The sequence below is a fragment of the Petaurus breviceps genome, unplaced genomic scaffold (genome assembly GCF_028583685.1).
Source record: "Petaurus breviceps papuanus isolate PSGF00001 unplaced genomic scaffold, PetGlider_PUasm1.0 184, whole genome shotgun sequence".
Classification (NCBI taxonomy): Eukaryota; Metazoa; Chordata; class Mammalia; order Diprotodontia; family Petauridae; genus Petaurus; species Petaurus breviceps.
Window position 1 is genome coordinate 2,050,337 of NW_027185793.1, and position 20,947 is coordinate 2,071,283.

The window sequence follows — 20,947 nt, forward strand, 5'->3', positions numbered from 1 at the left end:
GACATTTCACTCGATGTTGTGGATACAAATATATTAAATGAAACCATCTCTACTTGCAGGGAGTTTACATTCCAACAGAGGAAGAAAATAAAGTCTGTGTGTGTGTGTGTGTGTGTGTGTGTGTGTGTGTGTGTGTGTGTGTAAGTATATCCAGAATAAATATAGAGAGAATAAAGACTAGTAAGTACAGAGTAGTAGTCAGGTATAGGAAAGGCTTCCCATACAAGGCAGTACTTGCACTGTGCCTTAAAGAAAGAGAAGGATTTGTTGAGGCAGAGGTGATAAGAGAATGTGTTCCAGTTATTGGGGACAACTTGTGCAAATGTGTGAAGGCGGGATATGGAATGTTGTGTGGAAGACAGAGAGCATGTCACTTTGGTTTGAAGTGTGGAAGTGGGAGTGGGAGTGATGTACAATGAGGCTGGAAAGATATATTGGAGCCTGATTATGAGGGTTAAAAGCTAAAAAGCAGGGGCAGCTAGGTGGTGCAGTGAATAGAACACCAGCCCTGGAGTCAGGAGGACCTGAGTTCATATATGGCCTCAGACACTTAACACAAAACTAGCTGTGTGACTTTGGGCAAATCACTTAACCCCAATTGCCCTACCTTCCCCCCTCCAAAAAAAGCAAAAAAAAAATACTAAAAAGCAGAATTTATATTTGATACTAGATATATTAGGGAGCCATTGAAGTTTATTGAAGAGAGGAATAGCTAAATAGTTCTGTGTTATAGGGGATAAAGCAAAACTAAAGAGAACCCTTGTGTAGCTAGGTGACAAAGTAGATAGAGTAGTGGGCCTAGAAGTAGGAAGATCTGAGTTCTAATTTGAGCTCAGACACTTACTGTGTGACCCCTGCGCAAGTCACTTTGCCCTGTGAGCCTCAATTCCTCATCTGTAAAATGAACTGGAGAAGGAAATCACAAATCACTCTAGTATCTTGGCCAAGGAAATCCTAAGTAGGGTCACAAAGAATTAGACATAACCAAAGTAACTGAACAATAACAAAAATGAAACCTTTATTGATCCTGGCTTAGCTTCATGAGTCTAAGAGGTGTTCAGGTTCTCCCTGTCATTTAGCACTAACTACTCTATAAATGGCAGCCTATTTTGTTAAATACTGAGTATGTGATGTTTAACACATAGCAACATACAACTTATGTGTATATTCCAGTGGAGTTTATGGAAGTATATGCTAGAGCCAGACAGATTTTAGGAGGTGTTGGATGTCATGTGGGTGAAAGGAGCTGGCACCTCTAGTTGTGGGGCATGCTCCTGGGAGTCTTTGCAGTTCTGAAACCTCCTCCAGGCTTCAACATGCCTATCATAGCACCAGCATCTTTGTGAATAGCAAGACAAATCTGTAGCAATGTGGGTTGAGGCTCAAGGACTGTCAGGTAAAGAGAAGAAAAACTCCACTTCTGATTTGACTTCTAGAGGTCATGGTCAATCTTTCTGAACTCATGATTATTTCTTGCAGCAACTTGACCTTGGCTTACATTCAGTTGCATCTCAGACTGGTGTTCATCAGCCTCATTTGCAGTTGGTTATTATCTGGGAAGAAACCAATCTGTGATGGACATATTCTCATCCATTGTCTAAGCATTACATATGGTTAGTGATCTGAGGAGGCAGCTGTTATTTTAGTCTGCTCAGTTTAGGTGCTATTAATTCTCCTGAGAATAACTTGCAAGATATGTATATGATATAGTAGCACTTACTGGAGCAAAGAATTGGAATCAAAATAAGTTCCCATAATTGTGAAACATCTGAACCAATTGTATATATGAATGTAAAGGATTTTTTGCACTTTAAGAAATGATGGATATGACAGATTCAGTGAAATATAGAAAAGACTTGTACGAGCTGATGCAAAGTGAAGTGGGTAGGATCAGGAAAACAGTTTACAAGGTGACCACACACAATAATGATGTGAGGGGAATCAATTTTGAAAGACCTGAGAAATCTGACAGAAGTAGCAACCATTCATAACTTCAAGAGACAGACAATACAATAACATCTTAACTCTTGGCAGAGAGGTAGAGAGGATGATGTAGAGTCACAGAATAAGACATGTAATGGGAATGTAAATTTAAAGATCTTCCCTGCCCCTAGGCTAACGTGTACCTGGAGACTGGGGTGGGAGGCTTGTTTTTCAGTAGATACTTTTTGATTGGCTAGTGGGTCAATAAGGCTGTTACATTCTCTGAGCCAGGAGAAGGCTATATAAGCCCTGATGTGTAGCTTTGTTTTGGGGCTCACTTTGAGAAGTGTTCTGTGATTTGATCTGGATTCTGGGAAGCTGTTGTCCAGAGCCCCCCGGCTTTGAAACCCAGATGTTGAAACCCAGATGTATGGATGTAATGGTTGGACAGTTTGGAAATCTGTCTACTTGATCTGTTTCTGTCTTGATAATTCTGTCTGTGTATTCTGAAGTTCGGGGTGCTGACCTCTTTCCCCTGAACTAGGTAAATGATACATGTTTGACTGATTAAAGTAAGCTTGTTAACCCATTTTGAGTTGCTTTCCTTTATCAAAGCAGATCCAAGAACCTGTATTGGCAGCAAACCCTGAGGACGCTTGGGGTGCTTGCCGCTACACATGCCTCTCAAACATTGCCACTGTTGTTTTATTTTCCTTGACCGTATATATGTATGTATGTATATATGTGAGTGTATGTATGTATGTATGACAAGGGAGGGCCTTTACTTGGAGTGAGAAAAGAGGAGGGGTGTTGAGTAATATATATAAAGAACATTCATAACATTTTAAAAACAAAGATAATGACTTGGAAAAAAAGCTACTGAAATATTGGAGAGTAGAGAGAGGGAAAGTCTTTACAAATATTACAAAAAAATTAACAGCATGCAAATGATAACATTAGAAGTGGCTAAGCTTCAAAGAAAACTATTAACTCAAGACACAAGCAAAAGCAATTATGATAAACAGTACTTAATACAAATATTTCTTTTTCCTTAGGAAAGGATACTTCCTAAATTGTGATTTATGCTTAAGTTTCAGTATACAGTAAATAATAAATGTAGAGGTTTGGTTTATTGCTTATCCTTTCCTTTGTAGGTAGAAATTTATATGCACCAATAGTACCTTGAGCTGTCAGGTGGGTCACAGCTATCAAAATAAGGGACTGGCTAATGAAAGACCACCTAATATAGAATAGACACCTAATATGTACAAGGTTTTGTACTGATGAGTGGAGCCTTGTCAAATGATGAAACACCCTGTAACTTATGTAGAATTCTTTTGGAATAGGAACCCTATATTGGGTACTACCAGGGAAGTGATGCCTTATTTCATTTAATAAGGGAAAAGGCCCATGAGTTACGTTTTGTGTCAGCTAGTACATGTGATGTCTTGTAAATTGATTACTTAATAATGTCAAGTAGCAAAGAAAGAGGAAATAGCAAAGGAGGCAAGAAAAACAAGAGTAAATTAATCAGCAAACATGTATTAAGCACTTATTATATACCAAGAACTGTGCTAGGTACTGGGAATACAAATTAGAAAAAGGAACAGTCCCTGCCTTCAGAAAGCTTATAGGCTGTTGAGTGAAACAATGTATATAAATATAAGTAAATATTCCATTATTCCTAACTGGAGTATCCATGCTTATTTGGATCATCTTTTGAACACTAATTATTTTCAAAGTGAATATATAGATCAAAAATCTTGAAGGAGTCTTTCTTAATATAATTCATGTGGTATCAGGTGTGAGAAACCTAATTTGCTTTCTTTTCTACCTACCTCTCTTATGTTCTGTGTGTGCAAATACATATATTTTATTCCTCTCCCCCCAACACCTGAACTATATCAAAATCATACTTCTTTTTTTTAAGCATTAAAAACCACTCCAATTACCTTTATTTATTTTTGGTTGTGCCAGATTATCTATATTTCTTTTTTTTTAATCTTTTTTATTATTAAATTATTTATCAAAATCATACTTCTTAAAATAAGAAAACAAAACAAAACACCTTCCCTAGGATCTCCTGTTACAGTTTGTCAACTAGAAGCTTCTTCCAAAAATCAAATGGAAATATTTAATGTTAATGTTTAAATTTGTTTTGTCCTTTTGCCCCTTTTATTTAACTCTCCACCCTACCCAGTTTTTCTTCTGATTCTCATCAACTTAACTAATGTGGCAGAAGTAGTTTTCAGTTATTGAGTTATGCTTGGTGGCCACGTGGTGGTGGAGAAATGAGTCACTATAGCTGACAAATGGTTGTGAAAAACCCAGGGAATTATTTGTGGTTTCCCAAATGAGTTTCATAGGTTTATAAACCCTTTGCAAGAAAGTAGCTATAGCACACTTAACAGGTGCTACTGAAAAACTAGTCACTTTAAATAAGTTGTAAAGGATAGGTATCAAAATCCATTTCTATTACGAAAAAGACTATAGAAACTTGAAATTTCTATGAAAAGAATCCCCTAGCCAAGAATTATAGTGATACAGGAATAACAAATCCATGTAATGTGAAATTAATTTTACTGATTATCTATTTAGGTTCTTCCATTTATCCTTCTACCTCTAGTCAGTATCAAAAAATGTTAGAATAGGATAGTAGTCCAAATTCTATTAATAGGGAATTTCCTCATTTCCTACTCGACTTCTCTACTTTTTCACCATGCTGTAGGCACCTCATTGCTGGGAAACCTCATCCTGAAGGATCAAATCATCATCCTTTCCCCCTCCATTTTGAAGGTGGAGCCATGAATTCTAAAAACCCCCATTTAAGGAGAGGACACAGGAAACACATCCCCTCCCTCCCTCTTTCCCTCTCCTCCCTCCCTTTCTCTCTCTCTCTATCTCTCTCCCTTCCTCCCTCTTTTTCCCTCATCCCCCCCCACCTCATCCACATGTTTTCTCTTGTGTTCTCTAGTGCTCTCATTCATGTCCCCCACACTTAGCATAGTGCCTGGCACATAGTAGGCATTTAATAAATGTTTACTGACTGATGACTAATAGTTCCCATATATACCAAAGTATCTACAGTAGCAAAGTATTTATAGCAATATTTATAGTATTTTCATGGTAACAGAGAATGGGGAGCAAAGTCAATACCCATTGATTGAGAAATGGCTAAACAAATTGTGTTATGTCAGTGTAATGGAATATTACTTAGCTGGAAGTAATAATGTGACAAATACAGAGAACTGTAGAAAGATCTATATGAACTGATGCAAAACTTATAAAAAATTTGAATGCTGTGATATTATAGAGAACCAGCCTGTCTTGAAAAAAGAGTTTATGAGAAGTCACTCTCACCCTACTCATTTGCTGAGTTAAGGGGCCCACAAATGTTCCATATTGCAATTATTTTCAGACTTTGTTGATGTGTCAGTTATACTGTTTTTCCCCCTTTTTTATGTTTTTGTCATTAAAAAATACTGTTATGTGAGATGGTCTTAGGGAAAGGATGGGAGGAATAATATTGAAAAATATAGTGATTTTTTAAAACAAAATGAAATAATAAAACATTTTTAAATGGGAAAAATGAAAAATAATGGAATTTAATGAGTTTAATTGTGAAGTCCTATCCTTGAATTTTTAAAATTGACTTTAGAAGTACAATATGGATAACTATAATAACAGGAATTTATGCAAAAATGATCTGTTTTGGTCACAGAGAAAATTCAATATAAGTTAGTAGTACAGTTTAACAGCCTCCAAAATGTATGAGGCTGGATTAAAAGAATCATAGTGTCATCAATGAGGGAAGTGATTGTCCCACTATATATATGCTGCTCTTTTTAGACCCAGGATACTGTGTTCAGTTCTATGTACCATATTTTAGGAAATTTGGAGAACAACCAGGGGCGTCAGGGAGAATGGACATATGACACAAGATGCTTTGAAGGAACTGGATGTGGTTAACTTTTGAAAGATCTTATCAAGTGTGATAGTAATGGCAATTAAAGATTCCCCTGTATTGGCTTGGTTTTCAAATTGATTGTGTTAAAACCCAGAGTTTGTTAATCCCACCTGTGGGATGGGCTTGTTGATGTGAAAAGAAAGTCCTGAACTGGGAGGAGCTGGTGAGGTAGATTTGGAGAGACACGAGAGAGAGGCGGAAGATCTTTTTGGAAGCAGCACCTCATGGAGAGAGAGAGAGACTAAGAGAATTGCTGGTGGCCGCTTTGAATTGCCCTGGACTTTTGAGACCTGCCCCCTGAGCTGCCAAGGACTGAGGAGACATGGCTGTTTTGCTGGTACTTTGTCTGTCTGTTTTGATGTTGTTTTGCCAGATTTGTCCACTGGTGAAAGACTGTCCTGTTGAAGAAGTCCTGGAACCTGGCATTTGGTTAAGAAGGCCTGAGACTGTCCTGCAGACAGAGAGTGAATACTGTCCACTGGTGAGGGACAGTACTGTTGTTGCAGGGGTCTGGAGACTGTCCGGCAGACAGAATGAATACTGTCCACTGGTGAAGGACAGTGCTGTTGTTGCAGGGGTCTGGGAGCCTTTCTGTTGGTTCAGAAGCCCTGAAGAAGGATTTTCTTGTTGTATGTTTACAGAAATCCTGGGAGAGGGCTTTGCTAATGTGTTCAGGGGTTCTAGGACTGTTCTACAGACAGAGGATGAATTCATGAAGGGACTGGCAATGTATCTTATGGCCTTGCTAAGCCTTGTCTCCCCAGGAACTAAGATTGCTGAGAACTTGCCTCGTGTCAAGATGAAGAAAAGACCTCCATTTGGGTATTAAGTGCTGTGTTTAAACTTGATGTAACTCTGGGGTAGATTCAATTGTGATCCTAGGGGTGGGGAACTTTTGACCTTATTGTGCTCTGTGATTGACAAATGAAGGTACTTTACCTATGTTTGGAAAATAATCTCCATTTGAGAAGAGGGGTTTTGTGGTGGACCAAATGAAGGTATAGCCTAGGGGTGGAGTAGTATTTAGAACAGGGACTTTGTAATTGATTGAATGATTGGAAAGTCCTGGGGTGGGGTAGTCCTTGGAGATTATTTAATCACACTTAGTAAATGCTGTATTTTGAATGATGTCATGTTTTGATCTTCTCTGTTCTTGGTTTGTCACTGAATAAAATAGAGAGCACCTATGCTGGTATTTTGAACCTGGGAAGTTGCCTTTCCTTGGCATTACATTACATCAAGTTATTTACAGAATTTCTTTATTTCATCCTCTATAGTAGATATTGGTAAATAAACTTTAATTATATAATAGTCATTTTTCCTTATAACCACTATGAATAATACAGTGCTACAGATGACTAGATATTCCTGAAAGGATGTTTCCTTATAATCTTTGGGTGCATGATGAATCTCTTACTTTTATTTATCTTTCCACAGAGATTTCATTCCCATGAGCCATTATCATTCCCATGAGCCATTTCTCCATTTAGGTTCTTAATATTTTCAGGTATTCATTATAGTAAGAATGTCATAGGATCCTAAATCTAGATTTAGAAGATATTTCTGAGGCAATCTAATCCAATCTCCTCATTTTAAACATGAGAGCTGAGGCCCAGAGTGGCCAAGTAACTTGCCCAAGGTCATAAAGGTAATAAGAAATAGAGCCCAGTTAATGTTGATATGAATGAATGAATGGAAAATAAAGCCCCTATTAAATGCTTACTATATAGAGTCTTGTTCACTTCTTCCAGTATTTTATAGACAGATACACAATCAAAGTAGAAATAGAGAAGAGTTGCACATATGTTTATGGCTGTTTTGTTTTTGTCCTATATTTTATGGATTGTTTTGGTCTAAGAAATGTTCACTTATTGACCAAACTGGTGATGAGCCTCTTTGCTTTTCCTTGGACAGGAGGCCAATTTGTAATAGCCAGGTCTATGCTTTCAAGACTTCCCTTCTTCCCCACTTAGAACCTTCAAGAGTTTGCAAATTTCTCTTCCATAGCCTTTGAAGACCTAGGTTTTTGTCCCACAATGATTAATTCTCAGAATAGAATGTAGTTGACGATTCTTACACAAAACAATTTGCCCACTTGTATCAAGATTTCTAGTTCTCTCTCCGAATCACAAGCTTAGAATGGACCTTGAGGGTTCAGAAATACAGCATCATACTTCATTTAACCATCCCAGAAAAAAAGAGAGAAATAATTGTTTCTTGAAGAATGAATTTAGAACTTTCCTATGGGAGCAATTGGGCTACAAGAAAAGCCTGAGGGAATCAAAGATTGATCAACTAATATTTCTAAGTATGATTTGTGTGCCACACACTTTGCTAGATAGATGTATGGTTGCAAATGCAGTGAATGAAACAATCCCTCCTCGGAAGGAGCTTTTTATTCAAATGGTCTAATTGTCAAGATCATACAAAATTTGTACAGAGTAAGAGGTCAGTGGTAAGATTAAGTGAGTTAATATATGTAAAGCACTTTGTAAACCTTAAAGCACTGTATAAATGAGATTATGATTACCACTCCTTTATTCATTTATGTATGTTCATCTGAGGACTTGGGTTCTACTTGTGGCTTTCTTCTTGGCTTTCCTCCCCTGTTAATCGCTAATTCTCTATATGGGTGTTCTTCTTATGTCCATTTCCAGAGGGCAGCTATTCATGGCTTCTCAAATGTTATTTCTCAGAGAACATAAGCTGCAGCAGGTCCTCCTGACCTGAAATGGCTTTGATGGACCATATGTTTATCATCTGATAATCTGCTTAGCTAAGTTTAGAGAGGCTCATCATCATATTGGTTGCAAGGTGGTGCATTTTTCAGCTGTAGGAACTTTTGAAAACTTTCTACATCAAGAGAAGTGTTGTGTCTTAGTAGCCTGGACTGATGACATCACAGGTTGCATTGCATTGGTGTAGGATGCACCTGCTAATGTCTGTGGTTTTTAGCTTGGCAAGTAGATATCCAGCAGCTGTTTTAATCCTTCTTTTTCATTTTAAAGCCCTCTTGATTAGATTCACAAGAATCCAGGCAAATATAATTTTACTCATCCTTGTTAAGCATACTCCATAGCTGGCTAAAAGCCCATCATTCCTATATTTTAAGCCCTGGTTCAAAAATTCAAATCCCATTCTCAGGCAGCATCTGCTCAACCAGCTGTTCACTTCTGAAATCCTTCTTTCTATTCTGAAGCCCTTAACTTCAGTCAGCAGTCATGATGCAGATACCACCTGCACCCATAAGGTCTTTTGTTTCTTGCCAAGGATTTCATAATCCCTAGCAAAGCTTTCTAAGATCCTTCTGAAAATATCATTTGTCCCAGTGTCTATCCATATAGGGATTTTCAAGCTTGACCAGTCTTGGGAGGCTTTCTCTTGTGTTCTGAGTACATTCCTTAGAAAGATAGCCAACCTCTTTATTCATATTTTCCACAAAAATATTGTGGTTCTTTTTGTTCATGTTGGGTTGATCAAAACATAGCCACTTTTTAAAACTCCACTGGTATACCCCACTACCTCCTGCCTCCCCTTCCCCTTCTCATCCCAGGGGATAAGGGTTCATGGGTAAGGAGCAAGGGCTAGCCTCTCTGGGAGGTAGATCACCACAGGGCCAGTTTTCTGTGTCAGTTCAGGACAGGCTGCTCTGTATTCATCACCACAAAATCCTGCTCAACTAAATTTATCCAAGACCCAAGAATTGCTCATCATAGTTCTGTCTGGAGATACTGATGCAAGCCATTAAGGCCCAGCTTGGTTCCTAGACCACAATAAGCATTTATTAAGCACCTACTCTGTGCCAGATACTGTCCTACATGCTGAAGACAGTCCCTACCCTCAAGGAACTGAGATAATTACTATGACTGCAGGAGTCATTCATCAGTACTTAGTTATGTGTTTCATATCTTCCTAATTTAATCTAATTTTAAAAGTTTATTTTAAAGTACTTATAATGAATGAATGAAAAAGCACTTAAGCCCTTATTATGTGCCAAATACTGCTAAGTGTTGGAGATAGGAATAGATAAAGAAGATAGTCCCTCCACTCAAAGAGGTTACAGTCTCTTTTAAAGCTCTTGAAGTGTGTGTCTTACTGAACATTGATCCGAGACTAACTGCTCTTTCCCACCCCCACTTTTTTTTGCCTCCATGTTTGTGGAAGAAGCTAATATGTTAAGTAGGTTGTGGCTAGAAAGACTTTATTACAACAAGAACTAAATACCACTGTACTCTCACACAGTAGTCATAGCTGACTTCATAAATGATACTTTTGAGTTTGCAAAACATTTTACATACATTTCATTTGATCCTTACAACCACCCTATGTAGGTGCTATAGGTATTGATATTCTTTATTTTACAGATCATGAGACTTAAGACTCAAAAACATTAAGTGACTTGTCCAGGGCCACACATCAAGTAAGGAACAGAGATGGAATTTGAACACAGGTCTCGTTACACTTCTTTTCACAGTAATATCATTAATATTCCTCTATAATCTTTTGTAAAAAAACAAAACAAAACCCTATTATTATGCTGGCAGGGTTCTTCTTCAATCTCCCCCTTTCCCCATACCAACTCCATTACCGTTTGTCCAGTTGCTTAAGACACAGCTTTAATGGTTAACCCTAGTTTCAGCTGACTTCTTAATTCAGCAAATATTTATTGAGCTTTTACTGTGTATAGGTTTTGTGCTAGATGCTGGAGATACAAAGTCAAAATAATTCCTGTCCTCTAAGATCTTCCATTCTATGTGGGATTCACTAGACGTGTATAATTTATACAGTGTGTGCAGAATGTATTCAGAGTGATTTCAGGGGGAAGGGAGAGAGAATGTTAAAAACTTGATGGAGAGGGAACAGGAAAAACCTGGCCCTGTAAACTATGTCTTCAGAATCCAAGAGGCCAAGTTTAGGAGAGAATGCCTCTTCAACACGGGAGACTACTTATGTAAAAATATGGAGGTAGAGTGTTTAATGACATATGTTAGGAATAGCTTGCAGGCCATTTTTTGTTATAAAAGACAGGGCATGAAAGGGAGTAATATGAAATTAGACTAAAAAGTTGTGTGGGAGCCAGATTGTGGAAAGCCTTAAAATCTAGGCCAGGAATTTTTTATTTTTTGTTAGAGACACTATTTTAGGAATATCAGTTTGGTGGACATGTGGAGAATGGATTGGGGAGGACTAGAAGGAGGAATACCAATTAACAGACCATTGCAGTTCTCCAGGCTGGAGTTGATGGGGTCATATAGGCTATGTGAGTGGAGTCAACAGGACCAATGTAAGAAGCCTAAAAGTAGAATCGATGAAGTTTGGTGACTGATTGCACATGGGGGTGGGGAGAGAAGGAATGGGGTCAAAGATAACTTTAAGTTTGTGAACTTAAGCCATCAATAGAAATGGAGATTTTTCCTTTATTTTTTTTTGAGGGAGGAAGGCAGGGCAATTGGGGTTATGTGACTTGCCTAAGGACACACAGCTAGTAAGTGTTAAGTGTGTGAGGCCAGATTTGAACTGAGGCCCTCCTTATTAGGGCTGGTGCTCTATTCACTGCACCACCTAGCCACCCCAAAATGGAGATCTTTATCAGATGGGGGGCTTGGGAAGAAATCTGTACAAGGATTCTTTTATCTCTCTAATAATTATTATTATTACAAAAAACTATAGTGGATCTTATATTTTCTGTCCTTTTGAAGTTTGAAGTAAATTTTTTTTAAAAACCCCAAACCTTTTGAGTTTTGTTGCTCAATATAGATGGACAGTTATTCTTCCCAAACCATATTATGGTGGAAAGAAAGGGGAAAAAAAGTGCAAAGATTACTGAATTGGGCAGCAGGAGCCCTGGGATCTAATCCTAACCCTACCATTAACTAGCTTTTTTTGTTTTGGGCTAGTTGGTTTATACTCCCCAGATTTCTCATATAAATTATAGTAGTTGGACTCTATGTTCTCTGAGTTTTTGGATTCTACAGGGAAATTCTGTTCATCATTGAGAGTTTTCCAGCTATTAGTTAAATCAGTTAGTCATTCTGGTTAGCGAACAGTTATGTTCACTGATCCTTTGAAGCTTATTTTAAGATTGGTTATAATTTGTTAACTTTTTTTTTCCTTTTTTTTTTAAAGCAGTTGGGTTAAGTAACTTGCTCAAGGTTACACGGCCAGTTATTTCTGGGTGTGGTGCTGAGTATCTGAACCCAGATTTGATCCACAGGTCATCCTGACACTGGAGCCGGTGCTCTTACTCACTGAGCCACCTGGCCGCCCAATTTGTTAACTTTTAGGATGGTCGAATGCCAGTGGTGATTCCTGAGATGATTCCCCTGAATATTCTTTTCTCTTTTACCTATTGAAATTTTCCTTTGCTTAGGTGAATGGTTTTAGCTTTCCTATTTACTGCCCATGTTACCTTGGGAAGGTCACTTAACTGTTCTGGGCTCCAGTTTTCTTCATTTCTAAAATGAAGTGATTGGATTTAAATAATTTCCAGATTCCCTCCAACATGAAATCTGATGGTCCTGTGAGCCCAAGACTCTCTTCTCTGACTTCACTTGTTTCTGTGGAATTAGACCTCTTACTGTGGTACTGATTTGTCTCTAAATAAATTTGTATAATGTATTCTGATTTCAGAAACTGATTCTGCCTTTGTCCATGAAGGAAAATGAATGAGTTTTTTTTCCTCCTAAAAAATCTCTGTGTATTGGTGGTTGAACAGGGGAGCGGAAGGGTCATTTTCATCAAACATATAATCAGGTTCAGTTTCAGCAGCTGTCAACACTGGTTATACTAGAAGTATATTTGCGGAGCTGCCTGTTCATAAAATGGACTTAACTCAATAGGCATTCCTAAAAGCTTCATTTTTACAGTTTAAAATTGCTCTCTAAAGTGTTTTCGGGACCATTGAAGTGACTGCTTAATTCAGCAATTACTTTTGATACACAGCATGCTGATTTTTCAATATAAAATGGCACTAAACTATATTCCTCAATGGAATGGAATTCATAACAATCCCTTTATGGAATAGGTTCATAACAATCCCTTCAGCTCTTTTTAAAGCTTTGATGGATAGTATTGGATTCTTGTTGCTGGTGGAAATTCTGGTTGCTTTGCTTTTAATTTCATGTCAGCTGAAAAAAAAGTTTATCAGCAGGTTGGATTTGTGGATTTTAAATCGTTTTGGGGGGTTGTGATTTTGTGACATTTTTGCTAATTGTAATAGATTTCCAATTTTTGAAGTAGTGTTTAAAATTACCTGTCATTTGGTAGTCATTGGAAACTATAACCTATAAACTATGGATTGTAACCATTTCCACATTGAAGGATATTTTCTGCATATTCTTACAATTGTCATTTTGGTGCACAATACAAAGGTATCTGACAAAAATTGCTAATGAGTTTGTGCAGAATGCTGCATAACTGAAAAATAAACTCTCCTACATGGAGCTCTTTGCTGAAGCACTGCCAGATCATGTAAGTAGATGGGTGTAATATGCATTAGAAGACACTGCTTCCTGTACTAAGATGCCTTAGGAAATCTGCATCTTTTCATGGGGGGAAGTAGGCTGTGGATGGGGGACTAGAGAAGAGAGATTTTACATGTCTAACTGCTGGGTATTTGGGTACATAGGGATTTGTTAGGCTGGGTCTCTTAATACGTTCCTTCCTGTATTTTTGTCATTCTCCTTATTACAGATCCATGTGCCTTCCCTTCACATCAGGACCAAAGAACAGAGATTTAGAATTGGAAGGGACGTGGGAGGTCACAATAGCCCAGCCCCATCATTAAATAGATGAAGAAACTAAGGTGTAGAAAGATGAAAGGACTTGTTCACATTCTTGTGAGGAGAAAATGGCAAAAACTGCTTTGTACAACATTGCTTCCTAACATTTGGCACTTCTTTGGTCCCCTTGCTGAAAGAAAATGAACCAAAAGTCTTCATGCACGCTTGCTTGTTTTGTATGATGATACCAAAAACTGTTCATGTGGCAGTGGTTTCCCCATTTTTGTGGGGGGAAGGGATTCAATAATTGAGGAATTAATACAAATTTGAAAGGGACCTCAGAGGTCATCTAGTTCAACCTGTTACACACATGAATCACCCCCCCCCTTTGTCAGTCTTTACCGATTTATTTTTTTTTAATCAACAAAACAAAGCAAAATTCTCTAGAATCAGTTCTACAGACTTTATGTGAAAGACCTTCATCCCTGATGTCTTATTACCTCTAGAGTTCTTCCTTATATTGATTTCCTCATACCTTCCTTCCTATGACTTTCTCCCATTAGTACATGTTCTTTTTTTTCTGGGAACAAATAGAATAACCCTAATGCCTTTTCTGCATGACAACCTTTCAGACATTTCAACATTAACATCATATCCTCCCTAAGTATTTATTATACTCTCAAATAGAATTAGTGTAGGAGTTCTTAATGATCATTATAACATCACCCCTTTCTGCTTTTCTAGGGCAGATCAAGCAGGAAACTTCTCTTTGGTCTTATTTTCCAACCCTAGAATTTTTGAGTCCTCTTCTTCACATAGTTTTTAATTGTACAGTTTAGAACTGACATAATTCTGTGATATTAGCTTATCATCAGTGCTTGTTGATTGACAATATCTTAACAAGTGAAGTCAACAAGCATTTATTAAACACTTGCTATATGCCAGACATCTTGTTAAATGCTTGAGATTCAAAGAAAAGTACCTCCCCTCTCCCCCTTTCTGCTCTCAGGGAGCTCGCATTCTAATAGGAGGAGGCAGCATGAAAATCGTGACATAGAGATAAAGGACATAGATGGAGATAATTTTAGAGACAAGGCACTAGGCTTTAGGGGATTAGGAAGGGTGAGGAAGGGGAACAAGCATTTATTGTTTAAAATGTGCTTTTTGTCACAGTGCTAAGCATTGCAAATATAAAGGACCAGTAATTATTAGCAATATATCTTGGAGCTGTGATTCTGTCTCCTTTTCCTATGCAAATCACAAAACACCTGTAATTTAGTAGGTAAGTTTTCAAGATTCTCCTCAGTATTAGAGAAGTTAATGAACTTTCTATTTTCCCCCCCTAAATTAATTAATTTTTCATTTTCAGGATTCACTTCCATAAGTTTTAAATTTTCTCCACCTCCTTCCACGCCTCCCTCCCCGAGACAGCCTGCAATCTGATGTAGGCTCCACATATGCATTCTTATTAAACATATTTTCATATTTGCCATGTTATATAAAAGAATTAGAATGAATCGGAGGAACCACGAGAAAGAAGAAACAAAATTTAAAAAGAGAGTAAACAGTAGGCTTTGGTCTGCATTCAGACTCCATATATCTTTGTCTGTATGTGGATGGCATTTGCCATCATGAGTCTTTCAGAGTGTTCTAGGTCCTTGCATTACTGAGAAGAGCTAAGTCTATCTCACAGTGTGACTGTTATTGTGTACAATGTTCTGGTTCTGCTCATTTCACTCAGCATCAGTTCATTAATGAACTTTCTTACACATGGATAGTAAATTTCAGAGGGAATTTGAACCTATGTCTTTCTGATTCTTTATGATTTTAAATATGTTGCTCTACCCACTACCACATACTTATCAATAATTTGAAAATATGAGTAGTTACTGGGTTGGCAGTATCACATCCTAGTATTATCTTTAAAATTTAAAAATTTTATTGCATCGTTCTCATTTCTCTTCCCAGTTTTTGGTCCACTTCTCTTATCTGCTTCTTAAGGTCCCCTATGGCCTGTAACCAGCTCGTATCATCCTTTGAAGCTTTTGGTGCAGGAGTTCTGACTTCACTGTCTTCCTCCTGTTCCATGCTTTGCTCCTTTTTGTCCCCAAAATAGGAGTGTAATGTTGGAATCTTCTGTCTGCTCTGTTTCCTTTGCCTGGTCATGTCCCCCCTCAGTCACTTGACCCTGGGCTTTTTGCCACAGTAGGACTCTGCCACCAGACAGGGGAGCTTTCGTTCCAAACACTGGGGTTTTCTCAGCTGCCAGAGGTATTTGATGGGTGCCCTCTCTGAGGTCTCCACACGCTCTGGCAAAGTTGGACACACACCCCAGGACCTCCACACTAGACTGCAATCCAGATCCAAAAGCAAGAGCGATTACTCCTCAAACTGGTCATTTGGGCTCCCTACACTCTGAAGGCCAGGAGCTGAAGCTGCCACGTGGTGCTGGCTGGATGTGCTGGCATCTCAGTGGCTTCTCACCCCGGGAGGCAAAAGCCAATACACTCCCACTTACTGGGTCCTGAAGTCCAGACTGCACTGACCTCTTACTTTGTCCTTCGCATCTGTGTGTTGATAAATCTGGAAACGGCTACAGCGGTGGCTGGTCAGACCCACCCTGGGGCTAAAGCCTCGGTGTGGGGCTGGGCTTGGCTCCCAGAGTGCTATGCTGGCCAATTCCTGCCAGCCTGCCAGGCTGTTCTCAGCTAGAGGTTAGCTTCTCTGTGGGTTCTGCATCTCCAAAGTTTGTTTAGAGTCCCCTTTTTACATGGATTGGGGAAGGCGGAAGCCGGAGCAGCAGGGAGGTCCTGCTTCTACTCCACCATCTTGACTCCCAAAATTAAAAATTTTTATGCTCCCTTGCTCATTCTTTGTTAATTTTTCAATCCATCAGGAATAGCTGTTCTTTTCCTTCTATAATTATGTGACGAGTCCTATTCTTTCTTAACTTTATAGAAGTTTGCTTTTCTTATCCAAGTATTCTACCCTATTATTGTTGTCTTTCCTGAATTTAAGTCTGTATATTTTTGACTACTTTTGCAGTTTGAGTTGAATTTTACCTGGCTTTCTGATGGCTAATGTACCAATGTACTTAGCTGAAAACTCAATGAATACGCCTTCTCTTTCAGAGGATTAATTAACTTTTATAAACTATTTGAGCACTGCCTTCCAAATACTTCTTGTGTCCTTCTGTTGCTGTCATTGTCATCATCATCATTGTTGTTGAGGTGTGCAGGTGTGTCTGACTCTTGTGACCCCATGGACCATACTTTCCATGGGATTTTCTTGGTGAAGTTCCTGGAGTGGCTTGACATTTCCTTCTCCTGTGGATTAAGGTAAACACAGGTAAAATGACTTGCCCAGGGTCACACAGCTACTAAGTGTCCGAGTCTGGATTTCAATTCAGGTCTTCCTGATTCCAGGCCCGGTGCTCTATCCAATGAACCATTCATTTGCCTCCTACACTCTTTTAGGTTACTATTAATCCAACTTCTTGTGTATTGATCCTTTACTCAGTTTTGCAGGCATGTTATGACTCTGTAATTTAGACTTTATTTTCCTTTCTTTTTCACTTAGCATGTTTTATGAGACAGAATAAAAGAGAAACTTTGACAAACCCAAACCAGAAAAGGATCATGTTGATTGTTCCCTTGATTTTAATAATGTCTGTCATGACAAATCTGAATAAAACATAGAGATAAAAATAAAAGACATGATGACTACAAAAATCAGAGTGCCTCTACACATAATTATATATATATATATGTAAAATTATAATAATTTTTACTTTGTAACTTTGATAGATCAGGTCACACTCCCTCTATGATATAGTTTGCAACCTATTCATATCTTTTTTCTTCCTTTCTTTTTAAAATCTTGCTGATATCTCTTTTCTCATTTTAATTAATAAAGATAACTCTCTCCCTTCCCCTTCCCAGTGATCCATCCCTTGTAAAATTGTAAGAGATAGAAGAAAAAAGGCATTTCAATAAAGCCATGTAGCACACTGTGTCTGAAAGTATATACGCTATTCCACATCCATCAGCCCTCCCTCACTCTTGGCAACGAGAGGGATGTTTTCTTAGCTCTTTTCTCCAGGGCCAATCTTAGTTATTATACTTAACACAGCATTTAGTTTCCTTTCATTGTTCTTCCCATTTGCAGTCATTGTGTATCTTGTTTTCCTTGTTCTGTTTACTTCACTCTGCATGAGTTCATGTAAGACTTCCCACCTATCATTTAGTTCTTTCTCATGGTGCTGTAGTATTCCATTACATTCTTGTACCACAGTTTTAGTCATTCCATGATGAATAGAAATTATGTAATACCCAGAGTACATGTCTACCCAGCAAAATTTCCTCCTTTTTCTTTTTAAGAAATGCTAAATGTCAGATTGTGGCTTCTCTCCAAAGCCCCCAGCACTTCTAATACTTAGTCATATTAAAGTCTTGAGTTGTCTCTACTTTTTAAAGCAGGGTGTCTGTCTTCTAAAGTTGGGTTTCTTAACCTTTTTGTGTGTGTGACATAGACCTCTTTGGCAGTCTGGTGAAATCTGCAGACTCCTAGTCAGAATATTTTTAAATTCATAAAATAAAATGGAATTGCAAAGACAACCAAATAGATTTGAAGTAAACATGTGATTTTTCCCATCCGCATTCAGAGAACCCCTGGAATCCAAGGATTCCTGAATCCCCATGTGTAGCTTCTCTGACAGAGAGAGCTCAAAACTGAAGATCTCCTACCATGCCTCTATTGTAGGCTTGTGATCTCTTTCTCAAACTCTTTTGTCTGTTTTCTTATTCTCTTAATAGTCTGTGGTATGTTCCCATTACAATTTTCTTTCAAAATGTTTCTCCCACTCTCTCTTGCTCTTCAAATCATAGTTCTCTACCATGCTTCTCTTCCTGGGTTCCTGGATTTCCCCACATGAGTATACATCTTCTTAAAAGGAAGAGGAGAAATTCAGCTGCTAAGAAGGAGGAAGGAGGACATATCAGGCATAGGGGAACAGTTTGAACAAAGGCACCAAAACAGGAGAACCCAGTGTGCTTTTGATGGGGAGAGAGTGTATCAGGTGGGCCAAAGAAAAGTAGGATGAAGTCCGGACAGAAAGGTGTTGGGGACTTCCGGCTCTTCGTTGTGAAAGAAGTGTCATTTGATCTTAGAAAAAGGACCAATAAGTTTTCTCTCCATTAAAAAAAACCACTTTTCTTCATCAAATCTTTTAATAAAGCGTTTACTTTGTTTGAAGAAGCATTGGGACAAAAAAATTAAGCTGTTCTCATGAATTTCTAGAAATAACTTTGATTGTCAACGAAGAAAAAGATAGCTATCTGTTCCTCTTCAAAGGAACAAAGCCATACTTAGAGCACAAGAATTACTGGCAAAAACATTTCTTATTTTGGGAATCATATTTTTTCTTCATTGGTTGAGGCAGACAGTCTCTTTAGTGAGCTTGTCACTTTAAACTGCTGTTTTGTTGTATATTTGTAGCAATCTGATTTTTTTTAGAGGAGGCTGCTTTTCTTGTAAAACTAATTTGGCATCTGGTGAGAGAAATTGCAAGTGGGAAAAAAAATCATCCCTCCTATAAAAAACCCTCAGTGTGAATGTTCAGATTCATTGTAATCTTGTGTCAGTCAAAATAGATAGGACCCTGTGTATGTTTCGAGGGAATTTTAACTTCTTTTTGGCTTTAGACAATATGAGAAAACTAGTATTTAACACTACCCAGAATAATCACATTGGCTTCCCTTATATGTACTTACGTACTCAGTCCTCTCTGTTTTTATATGATAATTATATTGGAAAAAAACTCAAATAATTCATAGAAACATTGGGAGACTTGTATGAATTGATGCAAGTCAAAGAAAGCAATGCTGGGGGATGGGGAGAAAAACAATGCACCATGACTACATTAATGTAAATTAAAATAATACTATTGGTCAACTGAATTCAGATTGAAGATAGTGACCATTTGTATTTCTGAAAGATTGATGATGAAACACACCTCCCTCCTCTCGATAGAGGTGTGGAGAACTACTGACAGACTCTTGTACAAATTGCCAGACCAGTTTGTTCTTTTGATTGGTTTTGCTTAACTATTTTTCTTTGTAGTAAGATGGAGGTATTGGGAGGTATCTTGGATATAAGGCAGAACCCCCCCCCCCCAAATAAACAAACCAATAGGCATGAATAAAACAACAGAAAATCTTGGTAGCTAAATAGATTTGTGGATTCATGTATAATCATCATTATCTGTTCTGTGTGAAAATGTTTGTTTTATTTGGCCATGTTAAGTTCTGAATTTTAAAAATTAATTAAAAATAAACTAAATAATAGCTAAAAATAGAACCCTCAGACAATAAGGATAAATGAACAACTCTCATTTGTAAATCCTAGTCATTATAGTCCTCAAAATACAAATTTGTCTCTTATTGTAGCTTCTTGAAGATGTTTTTGGTGCTTCTTTCAACTTTTTTTCTGTTGTCTGAACACTTCTGCTGGTAGACTAGCTCCAGTGGTTTCATTATTTCAGTACCTTGGGTATGTGTGTCCCAGTGAAAATTCTATTTTCATTCCCCTATTGTGTACAGCAGGGGGTGTCCTCTCTGGCTCAACCTCATGGCTGTCTTTAGGCCAGTGAAGGGCAAATCAGTCTCTAATTCCCCTCTCTCTTCCCCAAATCTCTGTTGTTGGTTATCTTCTTTTCTGCTACTAGGGTCTCAACCACATAGTGACAAATTTGGCCTATGGCAATCTGGGCAAAACCCGCAGTCGCTCAGTCAACAGACCATATTTTCATCAACAAGTTATATGAAATGCTTAATATCTAGGCACTATTCTGTGCTCATTATTCAAAGAAAAAAAATGAAGCTGTCCCTGTCTTCAAGAAGTGTGCATTCTGTTGGATAGAATAACATTTAATCACTGTGACAGGTTGAAGTGTGTGTGTGTGTATGTGTATGTGTATTCAAAGTAAATGCAAGGTAATTTGGGGGACTGGGTAGAAGCCCTAGTAGCTGAGGGGATTCATTAATATGGATATTACAGTCAGGAAGCTGAAACTATGATGTCAAACTTGAAGATTTCCCAGGTTAATGGATTATAGTCTTCTTGTTAGGTTCATCTGATATAAGGGCATTCAAAAGCAATTTTGAAATGTCAGCATACTTTGAAAGAGAGATCTATTCACAATACAAATGTCATGTCAAGGAGTGGCACCTTAAGTGAAGAGAAAAAAAAAAGGAGGAAATAGTAAAACATGACTTTAGGGACGAGGCAGCACCATTTACTCCATCCCTGTCCCAAAGAATAGTTTTGGGTTCATATG

The 20,947-nt window shown here is 38.0% G+C and overlaps 1 protein-coding gene across 7 annotated transcripts in view; it reads left to right on the top strand.

Moving 5' to 3' along the window:
• FOCAD (focadhesin) overlaps nt 1-20,947 on the top strand; it is a 504,358-nt gene that overhangs the window by 337,854 nt on the left and 145,557 nt on the right. The window lies entirely within an intron of this gene.